General features: G+C 44.7%; 1 protein-coding gene across 2 annotated transcripts in view; it reads right to left on the bottom strand.

Annotated features, from left to right (window-relative positions):
- The window catches only part of elovl5 (ELOVL fatty acid elongase 5), a 148,375-nt gene that overhangs the window by 64,811 nt on the left and 71,017 nt on the right, over nt 1-12,547 (bottom strand). The window lies entirely within an intron of this gene.

Here is a 12,547-nt window from a genome sequence, read left to right as displayed (position 1 = left end):
CCTTCCTGTAATGCTGTGACCAAAACTGCATGCAGTACTCTAGCTGTGGCCTAACTAGTGTTTTGTACAGTTCAAGCATAACCTCTCTGCTCTTGTAGTCTATGCCTCGGCTAATAAAAGCAAGTATTCCGTATGCCTTCTTAACCATCTTATCTATCTGGCCTGCTACCTTCAGGGATCTGCGGACATGCACTCCAAGGTCCTTTTGTTCCTCTACACTTCTCAGTGACCTACCATTTAAAGTTTATTCCCTTGCCTTGTTAGCCCTCCCCAAATGCATTACCTCACACTTCTCCAGATTGAATTCTATTTGCCACTGTTCTGCCCACCTGACCAGTTCATTGATATCCTCCTGCAGTCTACTTTCTTCTTTATTGTCAACCACACAGCTGATTTTAGTATCATCTGCAAATTTCTTAATCATACCCTTACATTCAAGTCTAAATCATTGATATATATCACAAAAAGCATAGGAGGCATAGATTTAAAGAGATCCAGGACTGAGCCCTGTGGAACCCCACTGCAAACAGCCTTCCAGTCACAAAAACATCCATCAACCATTACCCTTTGCTTCCTGCTTCTGAGCCAATTTTGGATCCAACTTGCCACTTTGCCTTGGATCCGATGAGCTTTTATTTTTGTGACCAGTCTACCATGTGGGACCTTATCAAAAGCCTTGCTAAAATCCATATACACTACATCAAACGCACTACCCTCATCGAATCTCCTTGGTACCTCCTCAAAAAATTCAATCAAGTTAGTCAGACATGACTTTCCCTTAACAAATTCATGCTGACTGTCCCCAATAAATCCCTGTCTTTCTAAATGAAGATTTATCCTGTCTCTCAGAATTTTTTCCAATAACTTCCCCACCACTGAGGTTAGGCTGACTGGCCTGTAATCTCTCGGTCTATCTCTTTCTCCCTTTTCAACCAAAGGTACCATGTTAGCAGCCTTCCAGTTCTGCGGCACCACACCTGTAGCCAGAGAGGATTGGAAAATGATGGTCAGAGATTCGATGGAGTTTTAACCCTCCATCTAGGTTTCCCAACAAAGGGAAGAAAGTCTTTCAAATAAAATGTATGTGTTTTACACTGAATTACATTTATGGTCTCCAAATTGGAGCATCTGTGAAGGAGGAGGAAGAGATTTCTTTTGTATGCCAGATGTACCAAAACGGTAAGATAAATAATGATTTTAAGAACTTTACATCATCCCCCACAGTTCAGATCTCTCTACTTTTCATTTAGGGTTGGAAGCTGATGGGATGGTACATGTTTTCAGCGCGAAGAGTACATTTCCTCAGCAGTTACACTAGCCCATGAATCAGCTATTGAGAAGTGGCTGAATAAGTGAATTAACAGTAACCATTAGGTGCCCAAAGTGCATTGATGTATGCCATTGTGTTAGGCTCCATAAGGTTTTCACATATTTGTCCCTCTTGAATATATCCAATGAACTGACATCAACAACTCTCTGCGGTAGAGAATTCCACAGGTTAACACTCTCTGAGTGAAGAAGTTTCTCTTCATCTTGGTCCTAAATGGCTTACCCCTTATCCTTAGACTGTGTCCCCTGGTTCTGGACTTCCCCAACATCGGGAACATTCTTCCTGCATCTAACCTGTCCAGTCCCATCAGAATTTTATATGTTTCTATGAGATCCCTTCTCATCCTTCTAAACTCCAGTGAATACAGGCCCAGTCGATCCAGTTACTCTTCATATGTTAGTCCTGCCATCCCGGGAATCAGTCTGGTGAACCTTCGCTGCACTCACTCAATAGCAAGAACATCCTTCCTCAGATTAGGAGACTAAAACTGAACACAATATTCCAGCTGAGGCCTCACCAAGGCCCTGTACAACTGCAGTAAGACTTCCCTGCTCCTGTACTCAAATGCCCTAGCTATGAAGGCCAACATGCCACTTACCTTCTTCACCACCTGCTGTACCTGCATGCCAACTTTCAATGACTGATGTACCATGACACCCAGGTCTCTTTGCACCTTCCCTTTTCCTAATCTGCCGCCATTCAGATAATATTCTGCCTTCGTGTTTTTGCCTCCAAAGTGGATAACCTCACATTTATCCACATTAAACTGCTTCTGCCATGCAGTTTCCCACTCACCCAACTAGTCCAAGTCACCCTGCAGCCTCTTAGCACCCTCCTCACAGCTCACGCTGCCATCCAGCTTAGTGTCATCTGCAAACTTGCAGATATTACACTCAATTCCTTCATCTAAATCATTGATGTATATTGTAAATAGCTGGGGTCACAGCACTGAGCCCTGCGGCGCCCCACTAGTCACTGTCTGCCATTCTGAAAAGGACCCGTTTATCCCGACTCTCTGCTTCCTGTCTGCCAACATGTTCTCTATCCATGTCAATACATTACCCCCAATACCATGTGCTTTAATTTTGCACACCAATCTCTTGTGTGGGACCTTGTCAAAAGCCTTTTGAAAGTTCAAATACACCATGTCCACTGGTTCTCCCCTGTCCACTCGACTAATTACATCCTCAAAAAATTCTAGAAGATTTGTAAAGCATGATTTCCATTTCATAAATCCATGCTGACTTGGACCGATCCCGTCACTGCTTTCCAAATGCTCTGCTATTCCATCTTCAATAATTGATTCCAACATTTTCCCCACTACTGATGTCAGGCTAACAGGTCTATAATTCCCCATTTTCCCTCTCCCTCCTTTCTTAAAAAGCGGTGTTACATTAGCTACCCTCTAGTCCATAGGAACTGATCCAGAGTCGATAGACTGCTGGAAAATGATCACCAATGCATCCACTATTTCTAGGGTCACTTCCTTAAGAACTCTGGGATGCAGACTATCAGGCCCTGGGAATTTATCAGCCTTCAATCCCATCAATTTCCCTAATACAATTTCCTGACTAATATGGATTTCCTTCTGTTCCTCCTTCTCGCTAGACCCACGGTCCCCTAGTATTTCCGGAAGGTTATTTGTGTCTTCCTTTGTGAAGACAGAACCAAAGTATTTGTTTAATTGGTCTGCCATTTCTTTGTTCCCGATTATAAATTGACCAGATTCTGACTGCAAGGGACCTACGTTGGTCTTCACTAATCTTTTTCTCTTCACATATCTATGGAAGCTTTTGCAGTCAGTTTTTATGTTCCCAGCAAACTTCCTCTCATATTCTATTTCCCCCTCCTAATTAAACCCTTTGTCCTCCTCTGCTGAATTCTAAATTTCTCCCAGTCCTCAGGTTTGCTGCTTTTTCTGGCCAATTTATATGTCTCTTCCTTGGATTTAACACTATCCCTAATTTCCCCTTGTTAGCCATAGTTGAGCCACCTTCCCCGTTTTATTTTTACTCCAGACCGGGATGTACAATTGTTGAAGTTCATCCATGTGATCTTTAAATGTTTGCCATTGCCTATCCACCGTCAACCCTTTAAGTATCATTCGCCAGTCTATTCTAGCCAATTCATGTCTCATACCATCGAAGATACCTTTCCCTAAGTTCAGGACCCTAGTCTCTGAATTAACTGTGTCATTCTCCGTCTGAATAAAGAATTCTACCATATTATGGTCACTCTTACCCAAGGGGCCTCGCACAACAAGATTACTATTAGTCCTTTCTCATTACACATCACCCAGTCTCGGATGGCCAGCCCTCTAGTTGGCTCCTCGACATATTGGTCTAGAAAACCATCCCTAATACACTCCAGGAAATCCTCCTCCACCGTATTACTACCAGTTTGGTTAGCCCAATCAATATGTAGATCAGTCGCCCATGATAACTGCTGTACCCTTATTGCATGCATCCCTAACTTCTTGTTTGATGCTGTCCCCAACCTCACTACTACTGTTTGGTGGTCTGTACACAACTCCTACTAGTGTTTTCTGCCATTTGGTATTCCGCAGCTCTACCGATACAGATTCATAGAAACATAGAAACATAGAAAATAGGTGCAGGAGTAGGCCATTCGGCCCTTCGAGCCTGCACCACCATTCAATAAGATCATGGCTGATCATTCACCTCAGTACCCCTTTCCTGCTTTCTCTCCATACCCCTTGATCCCTTTAGCCGTACGGGCCATATCTAACTCCCTCTTGAATATATCCAATGAATTGGCATCAACAACTCTCTGTGGTAGAGAATTCCACAGGTTAACAACTCTCTGAGTGAAGAAGTTTCTCCTCATCTCAGTCCTAAATGGCTTATTCCTTATCCTTAGACTGTGTCCCCCAGTTCTGGACTTCCCCAACATTGGAAACATTCTCCCTGCATCTAACCTGTCTAGTCCCGTCAGAATTTTATATGTTTCTATGCGATCTCCTCTCATTCTTCTAAACTCCAGTGAATACAGGCCCAGTCGATCCAGTCTCTCCTCATATGTCAGTCCTGCCATCCCGGGAATCAGTCTGGTGAACCTTCACTGCAATCCCTCAATATCAAAAATGTCCTTCCTCAGATTAGGAGACCAAAACTGAACACAATATTCCAAGTGAGGCCTCACCAAGGCCCTATACAACTGCAGTAAAACCTCCCTGCTCCTATACTCAAATCCCGCAGCTCCATCAATACAGATTCCGCATCATCCAAACTAATCTCCTTCCTTACTTTTGCATTAATTTCCTCTTTAACCAGCAACGCTACCCCGCCTCGTTTTCCTTTCTGTCTATCCTTCCTGGATGTTGAATACCCCTGGATGTTGAGTTCCCAGCCTTGGCCACCCTGGAGCCATGTCTCCGTAATGCCAATTATATCATATTCGTTAATAGCTGCCTGCGCAGTTAATTCATCCATCTTATTACGAATACTCCTCGCATTGAGGCACAGAGCCTTCAGGCTTGTCCTTTTGACACACTTTTCCCCTTTAGAATTTTTTTGTAATGTGGTCCTTTTTGATTTTTGCCTTGGGTTTCTCTGCCCTCCACTTTTACTTTTCTTCTTTCTATCTTTTGCTTCTGCTCCATTCTACTTCCTCTGTCTCCCTGCATAGGTTCCCATCCCCCTGCCATATTAGTTTAACCCCTCCCCAACAGCACTAGCAAACACTCCCCCTAGGACATTGGTTCCGGTCCTGCCCAGGTGCAGACCATCCGGTTTGTACTGGTCCCACCTTCCCAGAACCGGTTCCAATGTCCCAGGCATTTGAATCCCTCCCTGCTGCACCACTCCTCAAGCCATGTATTCATCCTAGCTATCCTGCAATTCCTATTCTGACTAGCACGTGGCACTGGTAGCAATCCTGAGATTACTACCTTTGAGGTCCTACTTTTTAATCATCAGCAAACTTGGCTACATTACACTCGGTCCCTTCATCCAAATCACTAAGATAGATTGTAAATAGTTGAGGACCCAGCACCGATCCCTGTGGCACCCCACTAGTCACTGTTTGCCAACCAGAAAATTACCCATTTATCCCAACTCTCTGTTTTCTGTTAGTTAGCAAATCCTCTATCCATGCTAATAAATTACCCCCAACCGTGAACTTTTATCTTGTGCAGTAACCTTTTATGTGGCACCTTATCGAATGCCTTCTGGATATCCAAATACACCACATCCACTGGTTCACCCTTATCCACCCTACTCGTTACATCCTCAAACTCCAGCAAATTTGTCAAACATGATTTCCCTTTAATAAAACCATGCTGACTCTGCGTGATTGAATTATGCTTTTCCAAAGATCCCGCTACTGATTCCTTAAGAAAGATTGGTTAAGGTATGTAGATGGGTGCCTTAAACCTTTCTCTTCCAGATGCTGACTGCTGTGCCAGTTTCTACCAATTTCTGGGGTAAATGTTCATTTTTGTCACATGGGCAGTAATCTGGCAGAGTGAATCAGCTGCCCATTATTTAAACCACCCAATTTTCATCTCACATATTTCAATGCAATGAAAGCGGCACAGCTTAATTATTTATTAGTTTACGGGATGTGGGTGTCGCTGGCAAGGCCGGCATTTATTGCCTATCCCTAATTGCCCTTGAGAAAGTGGTAGTGAGTGGTCTTCTTGAACCGCTGCAGTCCATGAAGGTACTCCAACACAATGCTGACTTTAGCGTAGCGGTTTAGGTACAACTGAATGGCTTGCTAGACCATTTCAGAGGGGAGTTAAGAGTCAACCACATTGCTGTGGGTCTGGAGTCACATATAGGCCAGACCGGGTAAGGGCGGGAGGTAGATTTCCTTCCCTTATGAACATCAGTGAACCAGTTGGGTTTTTCTGACAATCCAGTAGTTTCATGGTCACCATTACTGATACTAGCTTTTTAATTCCAGATTTATTTAATTGAATTTACATTCTGTCAGCTGCCGTGGTGGGATTTGAACACACGTCTCTGGATTATTAGTCCAGGCCTCTGGATTACTTGTCTAGTAACATAACCACTATGCTATAGGAGGTGGGCAGCACCAAAGTGGCGAAGACAAAAATGTACCCTGCTGTTTCTACACCAAATAGCAGGTAAGCTGTTAAGCGATTCCTAGGTATAGGAAAGGAAAAACCGAAATGACAAAGCGCAAATGCTGGTCGCAGACCAGTAGTGTAAGCAGCTCAGTGCTTGGCTTCCAACCAGCGTTCGAGTGGGTTCAAGTTGCAGGGCCAATTGTGACTCATTCACACCGGCTGGATCATCAGCTAAAATGTCACATGGAAGCAAGGCAATCTATCTCGGGACGGGATGAACACCACCTTGCTATCATTCAATTGTCCGGATTTGAAATCAACCATTAAAATCTCCAGTTCAGACTTTGTTTAACTCATGTAGAAATCCCTGCTGGTGGAAACATAGAAACATAGAATATAGGTGCAGGAGCAGGCCATTCGGCCCTTCGAGCCTGCACCACCATTCAATATGATCATGGCTGATAATTTACCTCAGTACCCCTTTCCTGCTTTCTCTCCATACCCCCTGATCCCTTTAGCCATAAGGTCACATCTAACTTCCTTTTGCATATATCTAACAAACTGGCCTCAACAACTTTCTGTGGTAGAGAATTCCACAGGTTCATAATTCTCTGGGTGAAAAAGTTTCTCCTCATCTCGGTCCCAAATGGCTTACCCCTTATCCTTAAGACTGTGACCCCTGGTTCTAGACTTCCCCAACATCGGGAACATTCTTCCTGCATCTAACCTGTCCAATCATGTCAGAATTTTATATGCTTCTATGAGATCCCCTCTCATTCTTCTAAATTCTAGTGAATATAAGCCTAGTCGATCCAACCTTTCTTCATATGTCAGTCTTGCCATCCCGAGATTCAGTCTGGTGAATTTTCGCTGCACTCCCTCAATAGCAAGAATGTATTTCCTCAGATTAGGAGACCAAAACTGAACACAATACTCAAGGTGTGGTCTCACCAAGGCCCTGTACAACTACAGTAAGACCTCCCTGCTCTTATACTCAAATCCTCTCGCTATGAAGGCCAACATGCCATTTGTTTTCTTCACCGCCTGCTGTACCTGCATGCCTACTTTCAATGACTGATGTACCATGACACCTAGGTCTCGTTGCAACTCCCCTTTTACTAATCTTTCACCATTCAGATAATAAGCTGCCTTTGTGTTTTTGACACCAAAGTGGATAACCTCACATTTATCCACATTATACTGCATCTGCCATGCATTTGCCCACTCACCTAACCTGTCCAAGTCAACCTGCAGCCTTTTAGCATCCTCCTCACAGCTCACACTGCCACCCAGTTTAGTGTCATCTGCAAACTTGTAGATATTAGATTCAATTCCTTTGTCTAAATCATTAATATATATATCGTAAATAGCTGGGGTCCCAGAACTGAACCTTGCGGAATCCCACTAGTCACTGTCTGCCATTCTGAAAATGACCCGTTTATTCCTACTCTTTGCTTCCCGTCTGCCAACCAGTTCTCTATCCACTTCAATACATTACCCCCAATACCATGTGCCTTAATTTTGCACATTCATCTCTTGTGTGGGACCTTGTCAAAAGTCTTTTGAAAGTCCAAATACACCACATCCACTGGTTCTCCCTTATCCACTCTACTAGTAACATCCTCAAAAAATTCTAGATTTGTCAAGCATGATTTCCCTTTCATAAATCTATGCCGACTCAGACCGATCCTGTCACTGCTTTCCAAATGCGCTGCTATTACAATTTTAATAATTGATTCCAACATTTTCCCCACGACCGATGTCAGGCTAACCGGTCTATAATTCCCTGTTTTCTCTCTCCCTTCTTCCAGAGTCCATGGAATGTTGAAAAATGACCACCAATGCATCTACTATTTCTAGGGCCACTTCCTTAAGTACTCTGGGATGCAAACTATCAGGCCCTGGGGATTTATCGGCCTTCAATCCCATTAATTTCCCGAACACAATTTCCTGACTAATAAGGATTTCCCTCAGTTCCTCCTTCTCGCTAGACCCTCGGTCCCCTAGTATTTTCGGGAGGTTATTTGTGTCTTCCTTAGTGAAGACAGAACCCAAGTATTTGTTCAATTGGTCTGCCATTTCTTTGTTCCCCATTATAAATTCACCTGATTCTGACTGCAAGGGACTTACATTAGTCTTCACTAATCTTTCTCTCTTCACATAGCAATAGAAGCTTTTGCAGTCAGTTTTTATGTTCTCTGCAAGCTTACTCTCATATTCTTATTTTCCCCCTCCTAATTAAACCCTCCTCTGCTGAATTCTAAACCCTTAGTCCTCCTCTGCGGAAAGTCCGTGTAATATTGCTCCATCTCCCATGTCGATGTTGGGCATCAGCCCATTTATTTTAAAAAGGGTTAATGCCTCCATTAAAACAGGGGACTGAGCAATGCTGCTCAGCTGCAGTAATTTCTAGGTCACTGCCATTGACCACTTTGCAAATGAGAGGGAAAAAAATCACTTCAATGAGCAGGAAAAGAAATTAATCTAAGCATTATCTCTCCTGAGCATCCCTGATTATAATCACTCAACCATTGGTGGTTGTGCCTTCTGTTGCCTAGGACCCAAGCTCTGGAACTCCCTGCCTAAACCTCGCCACCTCTCTACTTCTCTTGCCTCCTTCATGGTGCTCCTTAAAACATACTTTGACCAAGTTTTTGGTCACCTGCCCTAATTTCTACTTATGCGGCTCGGTGTCAAATTATTATTGCATAATACTCCTATGAAGCGGCTTGGAACGTTTCACTACAGTAAACGTGCTATACATATACACACAAGTTGTTGCTGTCATTTTCAATTCTATTTTGGTCCTTTTAATGCCCAGGTTTAAATACCACTGCATTACTGCTGTAAGTATTGATTGTTAAAACAATCAGATGAGCATTTCAGACAAATAGAGGCTCCTTTTATTGATTTCCAAATATCCTGCTTAGGCTTCAGGGAATGGAAAGTGCCAATCTGCTGAATGATAGAACGACGTGTTAAAGATTCTCAGGATGTAAGTGTATTCTACTCAACTTCTGGGCCCCACTAAAAGGAAGCCTGTGAACAACGAAGTAATGGAAAGTTCTTAATATCCTTCTAAACTCCCGCAGGGACCATGTGTCATCCAAGCCGAGTCCCTGTGCAACTTGCTCAACTTACGAGGGAACAGCTTCAACCTTGTCAGTGAGCAATACCACGCATGTACTGCAATATATCCATCCCTCCACACTGGACGGAATACCATGTTCACTAGTGTATCAACACCCAAAAAAAGCATTGACATTTTGTATAACGTAATTGTTAAAAAAAATCTCTAAAGTGAGTTTCTGGATTGCATGCTCCTAACAGAGCCTTGCCCATCAAGAGCAGCACATATCAGGAAATTGCGAGTATGGAGCCCATGATTTTCCAGCTATTAAAGTTAATGACAGAAAGTTATGGGCTGCACAAATGCAATTTTCCCGAAATATGCTCCACCGGAGACAGGGGCTGGGGGGGGGGGGGGGATTGGGGGGGAATTGCGTTTCTCCCCAGTTGGGGGCAGTAACAGCCGCAAGGTGGGATTTCCTGCGCCAGGCACGCAAGTTCAAACCAGCAACCTAAAGTCGGGTTACTGCTGTTATATATGTGGACTTGTATTTACTCTGTACAGCCATCAGAGGGCTCATTCCCCGGAGTCCCAAGGGATCCCATAATCCCTTGGGAGCACAGGTATTTAATAAGGCTTCACAGGTTTGAGAGGCACTCTGGAGACCTGCAATAAAAGACTAAGCTCACACTTTACTTTGAGCTCACAGTGTTCAGTCTGACTCTTTCTCCATTCACAACAACTGGCGACGAGATACAGATAGCGAACCCAAAGATGCAGAGAACAGTGGGCATCCTGGAGAAATTTTCGGAGAGAGATAATTGGGAAACTTTTGTGGAGCGACTCGACCAATACTTCATGGCCAATGAGCTAGATGGGGAAGTGAGCGCTGCCAAACATATAACGATCCCTCCTCACCATCTGTGGGGCACCAATGTAAGGCCTCATGAAGAATCTGCTCCCTCCAGCAAAACCCACGGAGAAATCGTACGACGATTTTTGCACACTGGTCCGGGAGCATTTGAACCCCACGGAAAGCATTCTGATGGCGAGATACCGGTTCTACACGTACGAAAGGTCTGAAGGCCAGGAAGTGGCAAGTTATGTTGCCGAGCTGAGATGCCTTGCAGGACATTGCAAATTTGAAGGAAATTTGGAGCACATGCTCAGAGACTATTTCGTACTTGGCATTGGCCACAAAACCATACTTCGCAAGCTTTTGAATGTAGAGACGCCAACCTTGAGTAAGGCCAAGGCGTTCATTGCTACCAGTGACAATACAAAGCAAATCTCTCAGCTCAAAAGTGCTGCTACAAGTACTGTCAACAAAGTGATGTTGTTTTCGAATCGTAACATACAGGGCAGGTCACACATACCTGCAGCTACACGTCCGCAGATGTCTCAGAGTCTACCATCAAGGATGATGAATGCAAGGCCATTAACACCTTGTTGGCGCTGCGGAGGTGATCATCGTTTCCATTCATGCCGATTCAAAGCATATGTTTGCAAGGGCTGTGGAACAATGGGACCCCTCCAACGAGTGTGCAGGTGAGCTGCTAAGCCTGTTAAACCTGCAAACCACCATGTTGCAGAGGAGGACAGATCCACGGAGGATCACTATGAACCAGAGCCTCAGATAGAGGAGGCAGAGGTACATGGGGTGCACACATTCACCACGAATTATCCCCTGATAATGCTGAATGCTGAACTAAATGAACTCCTGGTGTCAATGGAGCTGGACACAGGCGCGAGCCAGACCATCATGGGCAAAAAGACTTTCGAAAGGTTGTGGTGCAACAAGGCCTCAAGACCAGGCTTAACTCCAGTTCTCACGAGACTAAGAACTTACACTAAAGAACTGATTCCTGTAATCGGCAGTGCTACCATAAAGGTCTCCTACGATGGAGCGGTGCACAAGCTACCACTCTGGGTGGTACCGAGCAATGGTCCCACGCTGCTCGGCAGGAGCTGGCTGGGAAAGATACGCTAGAACTGGGACGACGTGTGCCCAGGGTGTAAACAAATTTCCTTCGCTGTTCGAATCAGGCATCGGGAAATTCCAAGGAGCAAAAGTGCAGATCCACCTAATTCCGGTGGTGCGACCTATCCATCACAAGGTGAGAGCAGTACCGTACATGATGAGAGAAAGGGTAGAGATCGAGCTAGATCGGCTGCAACGAGAGGGCATCATTTCACCGATCGAGTTCAACAAGTGGGCCAGTCCTATTGTCCCAGGCCTCAAGGGAGACAGCATCATCAGAATCTGTGGCGATTACAAAGTAACTATCAATCGTTTCTCCCTGCAGGACCAATACCCACTACCAAAAGCCGACGACCTCTTTGCAACGCTGGCGGGAGAAAAGACGTTCATGAAGCTGGATCTGACTTCAGCCTACATGACGCAGGAACTGGAGGAATCATCGAAGGGCCTCACCTGCATCAACATGCACAAAGGTCTTTTTGTTTACAACAGATGCCCGTTTGGAATCCAATCAGCGGCAGCGATATTCCAGAGAAACATGGAAAGCTTACTGAAGTCGGTCCCGCACACCACGGTCTTCCAGAATGACATCTTGGTCACAGGTCGGAACATAGTCGAGCATCTGCAGAACCTGGAGGAGGTTTTTAGTCGACTCAACCACGTGGGGCTCAGGTTAAAACGCCCGAAATGCGTTTTCCTGGCGCCTGAAGTGGAGTTCCTGGGAAGGAGGATTGCGGCGGACGGCATCAGGCCCACCAACGCGAAGACGGAGGCAATCGAGAAGGCACCGAGGCCACAGAACGTGACGGAGATGCGGTTTCTTCTAGGATGCTTAAACTACATTGGTAACTTCTTACCGGGTCTCAGCACACTGCTAGAACCACTACATGTCTTAGTACGAAAAGGGGGCGAATGGGTATGGGGCAAAAGCCAAGAAAATGCCTTTGTAAAAGTGAGAAAATTGTTATGCTCAAACAAATTGCTTGTGTTGTATGATTGTATGTAAGCGTTTGGTACTAGCATGTGATGCGTCGTCATATGGCATCGGGTGTGTATTACAACAAGCTAATGATTTCAGGAAACTGCAACCGGGTTGCTTATGCATCCAGG

The sequence above is a fragment of the Pristiophorus japonicus genome, chromosome 7, assembly GCF_044704955.1.
Source record: "Pristiophorus japonicus isolate sPriJap1 chromosome 7, sPriJap1.hap1, whole genome shotgun sequence".
NCBI lineage: Eukaryota > Metazoa > Chordata > Chondrichthyes > Pristiophoridae > Pristiophorus > Pristiophorus japonicus.
This window is presented reverse-complemented; position numbering and strand designations above follow the sequence as displayed.